The following is a 21,329-nucleotide window of genomic DNA, read 5'->3' as shown; positions in this document are numbered from 1 at the left end:
TCTGCTGTGTGATCTACAAAGCCTCACATATGAGTGTGTAATGCAAATACACAAGGTCCTGTCTGGCTCGGGTTGGTAGAGCATGGAAAATACACATGGTCCTGTCTGGCCCTGTCTGGCTCGGGTTGGTAGACCATGGTAAATACACATGGTCCTGTCTGGCTGGGTTGGTAGAGCATGGAAAATACACATGGTCCTGTCTGGCTCGGGTTGGTAGAGCATGGAAAATACACATGGTCCTGTCTGGCTGGGTTGGTAGAGCATGGAAAATACACATGGTCCTGTCTGGCCCTGTCTGGCTCGGGTTGGTAGACCATGGTAAATACACATGGTCCTGTCTGGCTGGGTTGGTAGAGCATGGAAAATACACATGGTCCTGTCTGGCTCGGGTTGGTAGAGCATGGAAAATACACATGGTCCTGTCTGGCTGGGTTGGTAGAGCATGGAAAATACACATGGTCCTGTCTGGTTTGGTAGAGCATGGTAAATACACATGGTCCTGTCTGGTTTGGTTGGTAGAGCACGGTAAATACACATGGTCCTGTCTGGTTTGGTTGGTAGAGCACGGTAAATACACATGGTCCTGTCTGGTTTGGTTGGTAGAGCACGGTAAATACACATGGTCCTGTCTGGTTTGGTTGGTAGAGCACGGTAAATACACATGGTCCTGTCTGGTTTGGTTGGTAGAGCACGGTAAATACACATGGTCCTGTCTGGTTTGGTTGGTAGAGCACGGTAAATACACATGGTCCTGTCTGGTTTGGTTGGTAGAGCACGGTAAATACACATGGTCCTGTCTGGTTTGGTTGGTAGAGCATGGTAAATACACATGGTCCTGTCTGGTTCGGTTGGTAGAGCATGGTAAATACACATGGTCCTGTCTGGTTCGGTTGGTAGAGCATGGTAAATACACATGGTCCTGTCTTAAATTACCTTGAACAGGCAAATTGTGGAGAATTGACATTAACATTTCATACATTTTTCTTCAGAGGGTAAAGCAAATTGAGAATCATTTGAACTGGGTGCAGTGATGTTTTGGGGACCAACGTGAGGGTCAAAAATGAGGTGGTGGTCTCTGCTTAATTAACAAATGTATTTTTTAAATCTTGTTGACTGAATTAATGCCTTATGATGATTAGATAGGCCTAGAAGAACTCCCATCTGTGTTGTGTGGTTTTGTTCTCATCTGATTACTGCAACAGGCTGTGTTCTCATCTGATTACTGCAACAGGCTGTGTTCTCATCTGATTACTGCAACAGGCTGTGTTCTCATCTGATTACTGCAACAGGCTGTGTTCTCATCTGATTACTGCAACAGGCTGTGTTCTCATCTGATTACTGCAACAGGCTGTGTTCTCATCTGATTACTGCAACAGGCTGTGTTCTCATCTGAATACTGCAACAAGCTGTGTTCTCATCTGATTACTGCAACAGGCTGTGTTCTCATCTGATTACTGCAACAGGCTGTGTTCTCATCTGATTACTGCAACAGGCTGTGTTCTCATCTGATTACTGCAACAGGCTGTGTTCTCATCTGAATACTGCAACAGGCTGTGTTCTCATCTGATTACTGCAACAGGCTGTGTTCTCATCTGATTACTGCAACAGGCTGTAAGTGAGTCAAAGAGATATGATAAAAAACATCATGTTTGGCTGTAAGAGGAGGAGTGAGGAGTTATACAACCCAGTGTACAAGTCTATCTTTCCTGAGACCACAGTTTACGTCACCATGAAGTCAAAAGCACCATGAAAGTAAAAGCAACAGCATTCATGCCAAGGGAAAATATGAGAAAAACATGGCAAAGGAATGATATTAAAACATTGAGGGTCTCAGTTGGGCTCAGTTGAGGGGCAGTTTCCTGGACCCAGATTAGGCCTAAAACTACTCCAGAACTAAAAAGCATACTGAACGGAGAATCTCCATTGAAAATGCTTTTTAGTCCAGGATCATCAGGCTTAATCTGTGTTTGGGAAACCACCCTTCAATGTTTTCAGCAGAGCAATGGCTAAACATAAACACAAAGGTCTGAGTATGACAAAGATGTCTGAAATAGCAAAGGACCTTTACAGAGGACAGAAGTTGTTGGCACAGCAAAACAACATCTAATGTGCTAACAACAGTTGCTGAAAGTATCTGATGGTCTCCAGGTCCTGAGGGAAATAAGAACGCTCTCTCTCAAAACCTTTCATATTCCCTTTGCGTTCTTGTTAAAGATGCTGCATTGTGATTTCAGAAAAGGTCTATAATATATCTGCAGTAATAGTTGTATATTAGTGTTTCACAGTATTACTTACGCAACAGTGCAGTGAAAATTCGTTTTCTTTTTGCATTGTTTGTAACTTATTTTGTACATAATGTTCATGCTACCATCTTTCTTGACCCGAAAAGAGCTTCTGAACAGAACAGCGACTACTCCCCTCGAACTGGACAAAGATTTTTCCTTTAATGAGTGTGAAGCAAAGGATATAATGTTGCTCCCGGACAAGGCCCAAATCCCCGTCATTTACATGAAGAAAAGAAGGAGCTACCGGAGGCGCAGATCAGGGTGCCTTGTGAGAATTTATAGGCAAGTGGCTAACACGCCTCTACGATCTGTTCTATTTGTCAACGTGCAATCACTGGATGAGCTCCGTTCGAGACTATCCTACCAACGGGACATTAAAAACTGTAATATCTTATGTTTCACCAAGTCGTGGCTGAACGATGACACAGATAATATTCAGTTGGCTGGTTTTTCCGTGCATCGGCAGGACAAAACAGCTACGTCCGGTAAGACGAGGGGTGGGGGGGTGTGTCTATTTGTTAATAACAACTGGTACGCAATGTCTAATATTAAGGTAGTCTCGAGGTATTGCACCTCATGATAAGCTGTAGACCACACTATCTACGAAGAGTTTTCGTAGCCGTCTATTTACCACCACAAACCAATGCTGGCACTAAGAATGCACTCAATGAGCTGTATTAGGCCATAAGTAAACAAGAAAATGCTCATCCAGAAGTGGCGCTCCTAGTGGCCGGGGACTTTAATGCAGGCAAACTGAAATACGTTTTACCTCATTTCTACCAGCATGTCACATGTGCAACCAGAAGAAGAAAAAAAACTATAGACCACCTTTCACACACAGAGACACATACAAAGCTCTCCCTCACCCTCCATTTGGAAAATCTGACCTGAATTATATCCTCCTGATTTCTGCTAAAAAGCTAAAGTAAAGCAGGAAGTACCAGTGTCTTGCTCAATACGGAAGAGGTCAGGTGACGCGCGGTTGCAAAGCTACAGGACTGTTTTTCTAGCACAGACTGGAATATCTTCCGGGATTCATCCAATGGCATTGAGGAGTATACCATCTCATACCACCGGCAACATCATAAAGTGCATCAATGACGTCGTCCCCACAGTGACGTACGTACATGTGGCAGGGTTTGCAAACTATTACGAACTACAAAGGGAAACCCAGCCGCGAGCTGCCCAGTGATGCAAGCCTACCAGACAGGCTAAATCAAATCAAATTTAACTGCCTTTTATGCTCGCTTCGAGGCAGGCAACACTGAAGGGTGCATGAGAGCACCAGCTGCTCCGGACAAATGTGTGATCCCGATCTCTGTAGCAGATGTAAGCAAGACCTGTAAGCAAAACGGGTCAACATTCACAAGGCCGTGGGGCCAGACGGATTACCAGAAGCGTTACCGGAAGGCCAAGTCTAGGTCCAAAAGGCTCCTTAACGGCTTCTACCCCCAAGCCATAAGACTGCTGAACAATTAATCAAACGTCTACTTGGACTATTTGGCTACCCCCCCAGTTGTTTTTACACTGCTGATTATCTATGCAGTCACTTTACCCCTACCTACATGTACTAATTTGACTTGGTCCCGGTACCGAGTCAACCTGACCTGTCGAGGTACATTGACTCGTTACCCCCTGTATATAGCATCATTATTGTTATTTACTTTACATTCGTTTATTTTGTAAATACTTTCTTAAATCTGCATTGATGGTTAAGGGCTTGTAAGTAAGCATTTCATGTTCTACACCTGCTGTATTCGGTGCATGTGACAAATACAATTTGATTTGATTGTTTGTGATATTAGCCTCAAAATGGGAAAGTTGTTTTGACTGGGTGGTTGTGTTGTTATCTAGTGGAAATCCCTCTATCGTTTCCCGGTTGCTAATATTCTACACTGTTGGCTCAATTTCACTTTATGTGAGAAAACAAGCACTGAATAGTATAGGGAATCATTGTACGATCTAAATCACTGTGAAATATCTTTAAAAAATACCAAAAAATATTATGTTTTTCCAGCTGTTTGAAGCTGGTGGACCAAAACAGAAAGTAAAAGGTTCAGGTGCGAGTCTCCGCCATGTTACGGGGAAATGGGATTCTGGGGAGGAGGGAGATGTGTTTTAAATGCAGCCTAGTGCTAAGTGATTTGCAAGATATTTCACAGTGATTCAGATGGTACAATGATTCCCTACACTATTCAGTGCTTGTTTTCTCACATAAACGGAGCAAACCATTCAGAATTTTAGCAACCAGGAAATTAGCTATATATATATATGACAGCCAAAGTCAGAACAGCTTTCCCATTTGCCGGCGGGCGAATATCACAGCCAATCACAACACTGGCATGTAAATAATACTGTGAAACACTATCATTCCAAAATTACTGCAGATATGGACATTTTGTGAAATTAAAATGCTAAACAAAAAAATACTATCATATGTGTAGCACCTTTAAAGTCTCTCTCTATTCATCCCTCTCTGTCAGACAGTACACTATGATCATCACATCCCCATTACTTCACAAGATCAAAGCTGTTGTATTCTCCAGTCCATTCTTTTCCTGCACTCAGACACAAAGTAGCCTAGCGCGTAGGCATACATAACATGAAGCTCTATTTCACTAGTGGGATACATCTGACAATGAGGCTCCCTCCTCGACTCACAAACATGATTTGATAAAAGCATTCTTCATGGATATGATGACAGATGTTTATTAGCTTGGATGCCTCTCATTGTCAATAACAAACAAACAACATTAAATCAGTACAATACATTACTGTTGGGGCTCTACAGTGGCCAGCATCCACCTAGTAGCATGAACATGGACAACAGATGCACAGCAATCAGCATCATATTGAAGAGGTTAGTAATTCTAGTCAACTAGAGGGACTCATGTTGTGTCCATGTAGACCTAAAGCCTAATCACCTCCAAAGGAAGGCTCTTTATGAGTAGGACTATTAATATAGAATCATGTAAATGTATCAGCCTAATTGTGATCTAAAAGGCAAAACTGAACCTTTTTCACAGCACTATATACAAATATGCAAGTAACCATTTGACTGTACACCTTCTGTAGAGACCCATTCACTTAGCTAGACGTGGCTGTGGGGCGGTTGTAGCCTCTCTTTCACATGACCCGTCAAGTTAGCCAGGTGTGTCTGGGGGTGATTATGGCCATCTATTGTATTTCATCAACATGTTTACAATGTCTAGACTATAGTGACCCATCCACTTAGCTAGCTGTGGCTATAGCGTTTCTTCAACATGACCCATCTATTTACACAAGTGTGTCTGGGTAAGCATCATCTAATAATTACAAAATATTTATTCAATATTTCTATCTGGACACATTCTAGTTTTTATATTGCTACTACACAAGTAACTGTACCGTTTACCCCTACTGTACCCTGTGAATGTGACAAATAAACTTGATTTGATATAGTGTGTGTTTACCAGAGACGGTAATGTGAAGAACAACATGACCTGCACCAAAGTCAGATCAGGATGTAGGCCAAGAACTAGATAACGAGTTTTCCATATTGTAGGCTACTACTTTTACCACTTTTAGTTTTGAAATCTTTGGTTATTTACTACACTTCCTTACTCACTCTGTTTAGCACATGGCCTCACATGTGAATCCTTAAAGAGATGGGTGGGGCTAAGGCTTAAGAGGGTGTGAACGATGATAAATGGGTGTAGACAAAGAAGACCTCTCCTGTAGGTATACCAAAACATTCAAGGGCCATTTTCTCAGAAGTGAGGTTACAAGTTTATCAACTTTCTAAGCAGAATTGCATTCCCATTGTTCCTCAACTGCAGTGTATGATATACCATGTTCTAGCTCTGAGTCTCTACTTTCATCCAATGTAAAAAAAACACCATTACAAATGTTGCTACATAAGACTGAAAAGATGTGCTGGGTCACATATTGATCTGTTGGAAACCACAACTCCCTAATACATTGCACAGTTCAGGCTGGATCTGATTTATCTCTAGAGAAACTACAACTCCCTAATACATTGCACAGTTCAGGCTGGATCTGATTTATCTCTAGAGAAACTACAACTCCCTAACACCTTGCACAGTTCAGTCTGGATCTGATTTATCTATAGAGAAACTACAACTCCCTAATACATTGCACAGTTCAGGCTGGATCTGATTTATCTCTAGAGAAACTACAACTCCCTAACACCTTGCACAGTTCAGTCTGGATCTGATTTATCTCTAGAGAAACTACAACTCCCTAATACATTGCACAGTTCAGACTGGATCTGATTTATCTCTAGAGAAACTACAACTCCCTAATACATTGCACAGTTCAGACTGGATCTGATTTATCTCTAGAGAAACTACAACTCCCTAATACATTGCACAGTTCAGGCTGGATCTGAGTTATCTCTGGAGAAACTGTGTGATGTGCACATTGAGCTTACAGAAAAACAGTTTTGCAGCGATGAGATAAGATCGTAATCACGAAATTGGGGAGAAAAAAGGGGTAAAAATTACAACAACAACAATAAATAAATAACTGATATTTCAGTTAATCGCTCTACACTAACAGAAACAGGACAATTTCAATTCCAACAGGAACAGTAGTGGAAAAAGAAGAGGCAGGGTAAGTCGTAACTCCATGGCACACACAACCCCCCCCCCCCCCACACACACACACACACTCTAATGTAAATATCACTCCAGAAGAAGCTTTTATCCCACCAAAACCAGTGATGCTATTGCAGCTGCTGCGTGTATGAAGAGTGCTAGCCAACCCACCCCTCCCGGGAGATACCTAGGTCTACATTTTCACAGGATGCAGAGTGAGTTTGCTTTCTTGTTTAGTTGTTGCTGTGTGCCAGCAGCCTTTTTTAGGAAAGACTAACACTCTTCAACATTAGGAATTCATAGAGTGGAGGAACCATAGGAAACACACTAAAAGGAGAGGAGGAACAAAGTTATTTTAACCTATGTGTGTGTGTGTGTGTGTGTGTGTGTGTGTGTGTGTGTGTGTGTGTGTGTGTGTGTGTGTGTGTGTGTGTGTGTGTGTGTGTGTGTGTGTGTGTGTGTGAGACGGCTTCTCTATCTGAAGCTAATGGATGTGAGTGAAGACAGTCCATAAACCAACAAATAACTACCTTACAGCAGAGAAACAGGTCTCTGAGATACAGATTGTTCCAAATGGATTCCTTATATAGCACAATGTTTTGACCAATACTTAAAGAGTTTAATGGCTGTGATAGGAGAAAACTGTGGATGGATCAACAACATTGTAGTTACTCCACAATACTAACCTAAATGACAGAGTGAAAAGAAGGAAGCCTGTACAGAATAAAAAATATTCAAAAACATGCATCCTGTTTGCAACAAGGCACTAAAGTAATACTGCAGCAAAGAAATTAACTTTATGTCCTGAATACAAAGCATTATGTTTGGACCAAATCCAACACATCACTGAGTACCACTCTTCATATTTTCAAGCATGGTGGTGATGGCAGTAATGGGTATGCTTGTCATGGGCAAGGTCTAGGGAGTTTTTTAAGATACAAATAAACGGAATAGAACTAAGCACCGGAAAAATCCTAGAGGAAAACTGGGTTCAGTCTGTTTTCCAACAGACACTGGTAGACAAATTCACATTTCAGCAGGACAATAACCTAAAACACAAGGCCAAATATACACTGGAGTTGCTTACCAAGACTACAAGGAATGTTCCTGAGTGGCCGAGTTACAGTTTTGACTTTAAAAAAAAAATCGGCTTGAGAAATCTATGGCAAGACTTGAAAAAGGCTGTTTAGCAATGATTAACCAACTTGATAGAGGTTGAAGAATTGTACAAGAATAATGTGCAAATATTGTACAATCCAGGTGTACAAAGCTCTTAGAAACTTACCCAGAAAGGTGATTCTAACATGTATTGACTCAGGGGTGTGAATAATTATGTAAATGAGATTTCAATTGTACTTCTAAAAACATGTTTTCACTTTGTCATTATGGGGTATTGTGTGTAGATGGGTGAGAAACACATTAAATACATTTTTGAATTCAGGCTGTTACCACAAAATGTGGAACAAGCCAAGGGGTCTGATCACTTTCTGAACGCACTGGTAATAGTGGGGTATAATTAAGCAATAAGGCACGAGGGGGTGTGGTATATGGCGAATATACCACGGCTAAGGGCTGTTCTTAGGCACGACGCATTGCGGAGTGCCTGGATAAAGCCCTTAGCCGTGGTATATTGGCCATTTACCACAAACCCCTGAGGTGCCTTATTTCTATTATAAACTGGTTACCAACGTAATTAGAGCAGTAAAAATAAATGTTTTGTCATACACATGGTATAGGGTCTGATATACCATGGCTGTCAGCCAATCAGCATTCAGGGCTCTAACCACCCAGTTTATAATGCTGTTTTTTTTACATTGCAACGATGGGTTACACTCAGGGGCGGAAATCCCGGAGGGGACGGGGGGGACACGACCCACCCCATCCTGGGAAAAATATGATTTGTCCCCCCCAATATATCACTGAAACATAACTATGTAATTTAAATAATATTAATAATACGCAATGAAAGCAATTGTGCTGATTATAGACACTTAATAGCGCGTTTTTAAGTTTCAAAAGATTGCGACCCCCCCACCCTTTGCCTCACAATGGTTTGATCCACTGCCAGTTCCTTAGTTGGCAAGGTAACAGAGGGGTCGTGTCTACTGTCTGAAAGGCACTCAATGAACGTAACTGACGTGAGGTTAATCCAGTCAATCGCGCACACACACTAGCTGAATATGCAGAGCTAGCGCACAAATATTAACTATTAAGCTAGCTAGTACCTATTCCATTTATGTGGCCTCGTCAAAGATGGAATCTTTGCTATCGTCAATTTATTCCAAGATCAGCATGCAGATGATGTAAATTAGTGCTTCAAAGTCCCTGTGATAAGGTTAGCGATAAACTGAAGTCCAAACTGAACAGAACTACACTCTCTTCTACCATTGTCTTAAATATATTTAATGGTCTCGGTACAAAAGCTAAATTGTCGCAAGGGAACTTTTATTTATTTATTTATTTTATTTCACCTTTATTTAACCCGGGTAGCAAAGATTATAGCAAACACCACTGAAACGGAATTGGTGCTCGCTAGCTTTGTAAATTCAGCTATTGTTGGAAGCCAGCCAATATGAAACAAACTATTAAAATTACAAAAGGTTGCAGCATATGTTGTGTAAATGGTGAACTAATACAGCTGTCAACACGTGTCATTTTAATCCATTTCACATTTGCTAGCTACCTTTTAGATCGAAGCCCAAATAGAATGATAAAAGATAAGATGATAGAAGCCCATCTCCTACTGTAAATAACCTACACACTGTGTGTGTGTGTAGCCAGCCAGCCAGCCAGCTATAAAAATGGCAGAAAAATAAAAGACGGACATCAGAGTATTTTTCAGTACACCAAAACGCAAAGTAAGAACCCTAGTAGCCTAATATCTCAAAGACTAGTTGATAAAATGTTCATAAGAAAGAAATGAAATTCTAATGGAAATGTTTCACAATGATGTCATTAGGCAGAGCAGGCAACAGATGGCACACAGACAGCAGAGTTGGGGACAGATATGCAGGGACAGACTGGCAGAGACAGGGAGTCTCAGGTAAGTTTGTTGAGTCTTTGTTTGGCAACATTATGAAAGGTTCTACCTTTTTTTTACTTGTAAAATAGGAACATAATTGGAAAATGCCATGGATACCCCCACTCTCAACTTAAACTGGTGACTGAACTAAGATTTGTTAAAGGCAATGGTATTGCTGTTGTGATTAGTTGTGCAGTTTTGGGTACCGGTAGTTAGGAGTACGGCAAACACCTTATTTCTTTGGTTCCTCAATATACATTTACCATATTACAATGTAGGCTATGTGTTACAGCACTACTTTTGGTGTCCCCCTCAGGAATTGCTCTTGAGAAAATTTCATGTAATTGTCCCCTCCAAAGTTGATATCAGATTTTCGCCCCTGGTTACACTGCTCTACTAAATCAACTGGTTTCTAAATCACCCTGTTGGGTTTGGACTGTCTGGGTGTGAATAGACAAGTTGTAAAATCTAAAGTATGGACTCTCATCTGTCAGCATTTGAGTCAGTCGCCTAATACACGTTCACTAAGTTAGACCTGTCACCTGACAATGGTTCTTAGGTATACATCAGGCTCCTACACAGAAGCCAGTGCCAACACACACACACACACACACACACACACACACACACACACACACACACACACACACACACACACACACACACACACACACACACACACACACACACACACACACACACACACACACACACACACACACACACACACACACAGTGGAGAGACACATGCTTGTCAATGTGTTAGAGATTCCTGTTTCTCCTTCAGCAGTGTCTGTGACAGGACATTTGTTTCAATAAGCCAGTGCTCACTGCTCCACTTAGGTGTTTGTTTACACTCGTTTACAGCTAGGCTGAGTTACCTCAGTGAGGATCAGTCTACTCTAGGCCGAGTTACCTCAGTGAGGATCAGTCTACTCTAGGCCGAGTTACCTCAGTGAGGATCAGTCTACTCTAGGCCGAGTTACCTCAGTGAGGATCAGTCTACTCTAGGCCGAGTTACCTCAGTGAGGATCAGTCTACTCTAGGCCGAGTTACCTCAGTGAGGATCAGTCTACTCTAGGCCGAGTTACCTCAGTGAGGATCAGTCTACTCTAGGCCGAGTTACCTCAGTGAGGATCAGTCTACTCTAGGCCGAGTTACCTCAGTGAGGATCAGTCTACTCTAGGCTGATTGGTGACAAGAAACAAATGGATGGAAAGGAAACAAGTGCACAGCGTCCTGCCACTAGGCATTATGTGCATATGGGGAACTAATTATATTGTTCCATTGTGCCACACACACACACACACACACACACACACATTCATCATAACACCATGAATATTAAGATACTCAGGGAATAGGTCACACCACATTACTGCAGATCATCCATTACTCTCTAACAGACCAGTGTTGGGTTCAAATAGTATTTGTTGTCGTTCAAACACTTTTGGATGGGCTTACTTGAGCTTGGCAGCTTTCCTGGCGCAATGGACCCAATAGAATTGTACTAAAAGTGCAGGAATAGTCAAACACTTCAGGTAGGCTCAGTCAAATGCAAAAATATTTGATCGATGTCAAATACTATTTGACCCCATTTCTGGGGCCTCATTTATAAACATTGCGTACGTACAAAATAAACCCCAAAACATTTGCGCAAGTTTTCCCGCAAAAGTTGGCATTCATAAAAACTGAACTTGGCGTGAGAATGCCCTTTCCCCCACACAAACCTTAGACCACGTATGCACATTTACTAGTGGTTGGCGATTTGTATTGCAGGCAGGCAAATAAGTATTTTGTGCAAATGGGTGATATATGGGGGGGGGGGTCAATGCAAAACCTTGTTGAATTAAAATGTTGTGCTGACAGGTCCACAACCATTTGCGATTGTTTACGCTTTCAGAAACTGTCCCAGTCCTTTGCCAGATACAGCAAAAGTTAATGCAAAAGATAAAAACATTGTGTAAACCAAGTAAATAGACTGGAAGCTTCTGTAAAAGATTTGACAGTATGGGTAGGCTACGGTATTGCTGTGCGATAGCAGCGTGACGTCATAAACCTATTTCATCTCAGAGCCTGTACCAACACAGATAGAAACACAATCTATCGACAAACTAAATATTCAACAACAATTTATCTTTTTCATAGAAGTGTGGGTGGTAGCATTTTACTTTGAACTTGTTTCTAATCTACAATCAATCAAGTGTTTGGCACTGGCTTTCGGCAGCATGTTTAGAGATGAAAAGTCCCTGTAATAGATTAAAATATTCTGCCCCCTCACACCTCCAGAGAAATGGGACCAACTTTGCCATTGCTCTCTCTTTTAGAAAGCAGAAGCTGCTGTGGCCTAATTCCAATCCTTCCAAATCATACAGCAAAAAAAGGTGTTATGGTCACCATAAAAGGTGAACGGAGGGTGTTATGGTCACCATAAAAGGTGACCGGAGGGTGTTATGGTCACCATAAAAGGTGACCGGAGGGTGTTATGCTCACCATAAAAGGTGAATGGAGGGTGTTATGGTCACCATAAAAGGTGAACGAAGGGTGTTATGGTCACCATAAAAGGTGAATGGAGGGTGTTATGGTCACCATAAAAGGTGAACGAAGGGTGTTATGGTCACCATAAAAGGTGAATGGAGGGTGTTATGGTCACCATAAAAGGTGAATGGAGGGTGTTATGGTCACCATAAAAGGTGAACGGAGGGTGTTATGGTCACCATAAAAGGTGAATGGAGGGTGTTATGGTCACCATAAAAGGTGAATGGAGGGTGTTATCGTTACCATAAAAGGTGAATGGTGTTATCGTCACCATAAAAGGTGAACGGAGGATGTTATCGTCACCATAAAAGGTGAATGGAGGGTGTTATCGTCACCATAAAAGGTGAATGGAGGGTGTTTTTCTGACAGAGTTATAATGCTCGTTCACACGTGCAAAGTTTTACGACAGGTCTGATTTATAACGGGAAACATGCCTATGTACGGCGTTCGCCAAGTTTATAAATACATTTTTTTTTAAATGTCTACGTGCTTGTTCTTTTCATAAATGGCGCCTGCAGATATTTAGTGTAAATGAGGCTTCTGCTCCCTAAGCAGATCTAATGTTGCTATGAGAGGAGAATAGAACACCTGACCAGTGAAGAAAAGTGGAGCATATTATTAATCCCCTAGACAGAAGGGGACGAGTAGAGAGAGATAACTAAATAATTAAGTGGCATACTTCAGCCCTCCACTAAGTTCTTCTGGCCTTTTTATATCTTCCCTCAGAAACCCTTGCTCCCGACTGGGAAGCAAAACAGCATTTCTAAGGATTTCTTCAAAGTGGATAGATTATCAAAACATGCCATCTTTAATTAAAAACTAAGCCTAACTTCTGTACAAATAAACAAAAACAAATATTTAATCTGAGATTAATTATACAGTATATCATTGCTTGCTTGTTGTTATTTGACTGGATCACAGATATTGAATTGGAAAATGAACTCTGGATATTGCTACATGATGGGACTAACATAACAGTACGGCTACCCCACAGACAAACTCCTATCAGATAACAGTAAGCCTACCCCACAGACAAACTCCTATCAGATAACAGTAAGGCTACCCCACAGACAAACTCCTATCAGATAACAGTACGGCTACCCCACAGACAAATTCCTATCAGATAACAGTAAGGCTACCCCACAGACAAACTCCTATCAGATAACAGTAAGGCTACCCCACAGACAAACTCCTATCAGATAACAGTAAGGCTACCCCACAGACAAACTCCTATCAGATAACAGTACGGCTACCCCACAGACAAACTCCTATCAGATAACAGTAAGGCTACCCCACAGACAAACTCCTATCAGATAACAGTAAGGCTACCCCACAGACAAACTCCTATCAGATAACAGTAAGGCTACCCCACAGACAAACTCCTATCAGATAACAGTAAGGCTACCCCACAGACAAACTCCTATCAGATAACAGTAAGGCTACCCCACAGACAAACTCCTATCAGATAACAGTAAGGCTACCCCACAGACAAACTCCTATCAGATAACAGTAAGGCTACCCCACAGACAAACTCCTATCAGATAACAGTAAGGCTACCCCACAGACCAACTCCTATCAGATAACAGTAAGGCTACCCCACAGACAAACTCCTATCAGATAACAGTACGGCTACCCCACAGACCAACTCCTATCAGATAACAGTACGGCTACCCCACAGACCAACTCCTATCAGATAACAGTAAGGCTACCCCACAGACCAACTCCTATCAGATAACAGTAAGGCTACCCCACAGACCAACTCCTATCAGATAACAGTAAGGCTACCCCACAGACCAACTCCTATCAGATAACAGTAAGGCTACCCCACAGACAAACTCCTATCAGATAACAGTAAGGCTACCCCACAGACCAACTCCTATCAGATAACAGTACGGCTACCCCACAGACAAACTCCTATCAGATAACAGTAAGGCTACCCCACAGACAAACTCCTATCAGATAACAGTAAGGCTACCCCACAGACCAACTCCTATCAGATAACAGTAAGGCTACCCCACAGACAAACTCCTATCAGATAACAGTAAGCCTACCCCACAGACAAACTCCTATCAGATAACAGTAAGGCTACCCCACAGACAAACTCCTATCAGATAACAGTACGGCTACCCCACAGACAAATTCCTATCAGATAACAGTAAGGCTACCCCACAGACAAACTCCTATCAGATAACAGTAAGGCTACCCCACAGACAAACTCCTATCAGATAACAGTAAGGCTACCCCACAGACAAACTCCTATCAGATAACAGTACGGCTACCCCACAGACAAACTCCTATCAGATAACAGTAAGGCTACCCCACAGACAAACTCCTATCAGATAACAGTAAGGCTACCCCACAGACAAACTCCTATCAGATAACAGTAAGGCTACCCCACAGACCAACTCCTATCAGATAACAGTAAGGCTACCCCACAGACAAACTCCTATCAGATAACAGTACGGCTACCCCACAGACCAACTCCTATCAGATAACAGTACGGCTACCCCACAGACCAACTCCTATCAGATAACAGTAAGGCTACCCCACAGACCAACTCCTATCAGATAACAGTAAGGCTACCCCACAGACCAACTCCTATCAGATAACAGTAAGGCTACCCCACAGACCAACTCCTATCAGATAACAGTAAGGCTACCCCACAGACAAACTCCTATCAGATAACAGTAAGGCTACCCCACAGACCAACTCCTATCAGATAACAGTACGGCTACCCCACAGACAAACTCCTATCAGATAACAGTAAGGCTACCCCACAGACAAACTCCTATCAGATAACAGTAAGGCTACCCCACAGACCAACTCCTATCAGATAACAGTAAGGCTACCCCACAGACAAACTCCTATCAGATAACAGTAAGGCTACCCCACAGACAAACTCCTATCAGATAACAGTAAGGCTACCCCACAGACAAACTCCTATCAGATAACAGTAAGGCTACCCCACAGACAAACTCCTATCAGATAACAGTAAGGCTACCCCACAGACAAACTCCTATCAGATAACAGTAAGGCTACCCCACAGACAAACTCCTATCAGATAACAGTAAGCCTACCCCACAGACAAATTCCTATCAGATAACAGTAAGGCTACCCCACAGACAAACTCCTATCAGATAACAGTAAGGCTACCCCACAGACAAACTCCTATCAGATAACAGTAAGGCTACCCCACAGACAAACTCCTATCAGATAACAGTAAGCCTACCCCACAGACCAACTCCTATCAGATAACAGTAAGGCTACCCCACAGACAAACTCCTATCAGATAACAGTACGGCTACCCCACAGACAAACTCCTATCAGATAACAGTAAGGCTACCCCACAGACAAACTCCTATCAGATAACAGTACGGCTACCCCACAGACAAACTCCTATCAGATAACAGTACGGCTACCCCACAGACAAACTCCTATCAGATAACAGTAAGGCTACCCCACAGACAAACTCCTATCAGATAACAGTAAGGCTACCCCACAGACAAACTCCTATCAGATAACAGTAAGGCTACCCCACAGACAAACTCCTATCAGATAACAGTAAGGCTACCCCACAGACCAACTCCTATCAGATAACAGTAAGGCTACCCCACAGACAAACTCCTATCAGATAACAGTACGGCTACCCCACAGACCAACTCCTATCAGATAACAGTACGGCTACCCCACAGACCAACTCCTATCAGATAACAGTAAGGCTACCCCACAGACCAACTCCTATCAGATAACAGTAAGGCTACCCCACAGACCAACTCCTATCAGATAACAGTAAGGCTACCCCACAGACCAACTCCTATCAGATAACAGTACGGCTACCCCACAGACAAACTCCTATCAGATAACAGTAAGGCTACCCCACAGACAAACTCCTATCAGATAACAGTAAGGCTACCCCACAGACCAACTCCTATCAGATAACAGTACGGCTACCCCACAGACAAACTCCTATCAGATAACAGTAAGGCTACCCCACAGACAAACTCCTATCAGATAACAGTAAGGCTACCCCACAGACAAACTCCTATCAGATAACAGTAAGGCTACCCCACAGACAAATTCCTATCAGATAACAGTACGGCTACCCCACAGACAAACTCCTATCAGATAACAGTAAGGCTACCCCACAGACCAACTCCTATCAGATAACAGTAAGGCTACCCCACAGACCAACTCCTATCAGATAACAGTAAGGCTACCCCACAGACAAACTCCTATCAGATAACAGTAAGGCTACCCCACAGACAAACTCCTATCAGATAACAGTAAGGCTACCCCACAGACAAACTCCTATCAGATAACAGTAAGGCTACCCCACAGACAAACTCCTATCAGATCACAGTAAGGCTACCCCACAGACAAACTCCTATCAGATAACAGTAAGGCTACCCCACAGACAAACTCCTATCAGATCACAGTAAGGCTACCCCACAGACAAACTCCTATCAGATAACAGTAAGCCTACCCCACAGACCAACTCCTATCAGATAACAGTAAGGCTACCCCACAGACAAACTCCTATCAGATAACAGTAAGGCTACCCCACAGACAAACTCCTATCAGATAACAGTACGGCTACCCCACAGACAAACTCCTATCAGATAACAGTAAGGCTACCCCACAGACAAACTCCTATCAGATAACAGTAAGGCTACCCCACAGACAAACTCCTATCAGATAACAGTAAGGCTACCCCACAGACAAACTCCTATCAGATAACAGTAAGGCTACCCCACAGACAAACTCCTATCAGATAACAGTACGGCTACCCCACAGACAAACTCCTATCAGATAACAGTAAGGCTACCCCACAGACAAACTCCTATCAGATAACAGTAAGGCTACCCCACAGACCAACTCCTATCAGATAACAGTAAGGCTACCCCACAGACAAACTCCTATCAGATAACAGTAAGGCTACCCCACAGACAAACTCCTATCAGATAACAGTACGGCTACCCCACAGACAAACTCCTATCAGATAACAGTACGGCTACCCCACAGACCAACTCCTATCAGATAACAGTACGGCTACCCCACAGACAAACTCCTATCAGATCACAGTAAGGCTACCCCACAGACAAACTCCTATCAGATAACAGTAAGGCTACCCCACAGACCAACTCCTATCAGATAACAGTACGGCTACCCCACAGACAAACTCCTATCAGATAACAGTAAGGCTACCCCACAGACAAACTCCTATCAGATAACAGTAAGGCTACCCCACAGACAAACTCCTATCAGATAACAGTAAGGCTACCCCACAGACAAACTCCTATCAGATAACAGTAAGGCTACCCCACAGACAAACTCCTATCAGATAACAGTAAGGCTACCCCACAGACAAACTCCTATCAGATAACAGTAAGGCTACCCCACAGACAAACTCCTATCAGATAACAGTAAGGCTACCCCACAGACAAACTCCTATCAGATAACAGTAAGGCTACCCCACAGACTAACTCCTATCAGATAACAGTACGGCTACCCCACAGACAAACTCCTATCAGATAACAGTAAGGCTACCCCACAGACAAACTCCTATCAGATAACAGTAAGGCTACCCCACAGACAAACTCCTATCAGATAACAGTAAGGCTACCCCACAGACCAACTCCTATCAGATAACAGTACGGCTACCCCACAGACAAACTCCTATCAGATAACAGTACGGCTACCCCACAGACAAACTCCTATCAGATAACAGTACGGCTACCCCACAGACAAACTCCTATCAGATAACAGTAAGGCTACCCCACAGACAAACTCCTATCAGATAACAGTAAGGCTACCCCACAGACCAACTCCTATCAGATAACAGTAAGGCTACCCCACAGACCAACTCCTATCAGATAACAGTAAGGCTACCCCACAGACAAACTCCTATCAGATAACAGTAAGGCTACCCCACAGACAAACTCCTATCAGATAACAGTAAGGCTACCCCACAGACAAACTCCTATCAGATAACAGTACGGCTACCCCACAGACAAACTCCTATCAGATAACAGTAAGGCTACCCCACAGACCAACTCCTATCAGATAACAGTACGGCTACCCCACAGACAAACTCCTATCAGATAACAGTAAGGCTACCCCACAGACAAACTCCTATCAGATAACAGTAAGGCTACCCCACAGACAAACTCCTATCAGCAAACTTTTAAAGTAAAACACTTTCATTCAAAAGATCTTGTTAAATATTTTCCTGTTGATTGTTCTCTGGCTTATAACGATATTGGAAAACTCCTTCAATAGAATGTGTTCTTGAGTTGAGAAACACAGCTCTAACCCCATTGAGTTAACTTCAAACATATTGTCATCAAATGTAAACCCCACAAGGTGTATGTGAGAACACTTTGAGCATGTCTAATGAACGAAAAACCCCTAGGAAGGTACACAGTGGGCCAGCATGAGATCAAGCCCCCAAGGAAGGTACAGTGGGCCAGCATGAGATCAAGCCCCCTAGGAAGGTACAGTAGGTCAGCATGAAATCAAGCCCCCTAAGAAGGTTCAGTGGGCCAGCATGAGATCAAGCCCCCTAGGAAGGTACAGTAGGCCAGCATGAAATCTAGCCCCCTAAGAAGGATCAGTGGGCCAGCATGAGATCAAGCCCCCTAGGTAGATGCAGTGGGCCAGCATGAGATCAAGCCCCCTAGGAAGGTGCAGTAGGCCAGCATGAGATCAAGCCCCCTAGGAAGGTACAGTGGGCCAGCATGAGATCAAGCCCCCTAGGAAGGTACAGTGGGCCAGCACGAGATCAAGCCCCCTAGGAAGGTACAGTGGGCCAGCATGAGATCAAGCCCCCTAGGAAGGTACAGTGGGCCAGCACGAGATCAAGCCCCCTAGGAAGGTACAGTGGGCCAGCACGAGATCAAGCCCCCTAGGAAGGTACAGTGGGCCAGCACGAGATCAAGCCCAATTTGAGAACCAGAAGATACAGCTTCATTTCTGGTGCCTCTAAGCTCCCCAATCATCCCATTTTACCAATTGTGTAAGGGCTGTTCAAGTCAGGGTGGAAACGTGTTCCATCAGACAGACAACAGTCAGGGTGGAAACGTGTTCTATCATACAGACAACAGTCAGGGTGGAAACATGTTCCATCAGACAGACAACATTCAGGGTGGAAACGTATTCCATCAGACAGACAACAGTCAGGGTGGAAACGTGTTCCATCAGACAGACAACAGTCAGGGTGGAAACGTGTTCTATCAGACAGACAACAGTCAGGGTGGAAACGTATTCTATCATACAGACAACAGTCAGGGTGGAAACGTATTCTATCATACAGACAACAGTCAGGGTGGAAACGTATTCTATCATACAGACAACAGTCAGGGTGGAAACGTGTTCTATCATACAGACAACAGTCAGGGTGGAAACGTGTTCTATCATACAGACAACAGTCAGGGTGGAAACGTGTTCCATCAGACAGACAACAGTCAGGGTGGAAACGTGTTCCATCAGACAGACAACAGTCAGGGTGGAAACGTATTCCATCAGACAGACAACAGTCAGGGTGGAAACGTGTTCCATCAGACAGACAACAGTCAGGGTGGAAACGTGTTCTATCAGACAGACAACAGTCAGGGTGGAAACGTATTCTATCATACAGACAACAGTCAGGGTGGAAACGTATTCTATCATACAGACAACAGTCAGGGTGGAAACGTATTCTATCATACAGACAACAGTCAGGGTGGAAACGTGTTCTATCATACAGACAACAGTCAGGGTGGAAACGTGTTCTATCATACAGACAACAGTCAGGGTGGAAACGTGTTCCATCAGACAGACAACAGTCAGGGTGGAAACGTGTTCCATCAGACAGACAACAGTCAGGGTGGAAACGTGTTCTATCATACAGACAACAGTCAGGGTGGAAACGTGTTCCATCAGACAGACAACAGTCAGGGTGGAAACGTGTTCCATCAGACAGACAACAGTCAGGGTGGAAACGTGTTCTATCATACAGACAACAGTCAGGGTGGAAACGTGTTCTATCATACAGACAACAGTCAGGGTGGAACGTATTCTATCATACAGACAACAGTCAGGGTGGAAACGTGTTCCATCAGACAGACAACATTCAGGGTGAAAACGTGTTCCATCAGACAGACAACAGTCAGGGTGGAAACGTGTTCCATCAGACAGACAACAGTCAGGGTGGAAACGTGTTCTATCAGACAGACAACAGTCAGGGTGGAAACGTATTCTATCATACAGACAACAGTCAGGGTGGAAACGTATTCTATCATACAGACAACAGTCAGGGTGGAAACGTATTCTATCATACAGACAACAGTCAGGGTGGAAACGTGTTCCATCAGACAGACAACAGTCAGGGTGGAAACGTGTTCCATCAGACAGACAACAGTCAGGGTGGAAACGTGTTCTATCATACAGACAACAGTCAGGGTGGAAACGTGTTCCATCAGACAGACAACAGTCAGGGTGGAAACGTGTTCCATCAGACAGACAACAGTCAGGGTGGAAACGTGTTCTATCATACAGACAACAGTCAGGGTGGAAACGTATTCTATCATACAGACAACAGGGTGGAAACGTGTTCCATCAGACAGACAACATTCAGGGTGAAAACGTGTTCCATCAGACAGACAACAGTCAGGGTGGAAACGTGTTCCATCAGACAGACAACAGTCAGGGTGGAAACGTGTTCTATCAGACAGACAACAGTCAGGGTGGAAACGTATTCTATCATACAGACAACAGTCAGGGTGGAAACGTATTCTATCATACAGACAACAGTCAGGGTGGAAACGTATTCTATCATACAGACAACAGTCAGGGTGGAAACGCGTTCTATCATACAGACAACAGTCAGGGTGGAAACGTGTTCTATCA

At 43.3% G+C, this 21,329-nt stretch overlaps 1 protein-coding gene across 1 annotated transcript in view; it reads right to left on the bottom strand.

Annotated features, from left to right (window-relative positions):
• The window catches only part of LOC106560274 (lysosomal cobalamin transport escort protein LMBD1), a 304,463-nt gene that overhangs the window by 237,464 nt on the left and 45,670 nt on the right, over window positions 1–21,329 (bottom strand). The window lies entirely within an intron of this gene.

Source organism: Salmo salar, chromosome 18 (assembly GCF_965601325.2).
Source record: "Salmo salar chromosome 18, fSalSal1, whole genome shotgun sequence".
NCBI lineage: Eukaryota > Metazoa > Chordata > Actinopteri > Salmoniformes > Salmonidae > Salmo > Salmo salar.
The sequence above is the reverse complement of the archived record's forward strand: the minus strand, read 5'-3'. Positions and strand labels throughout refer to the sequence as shown.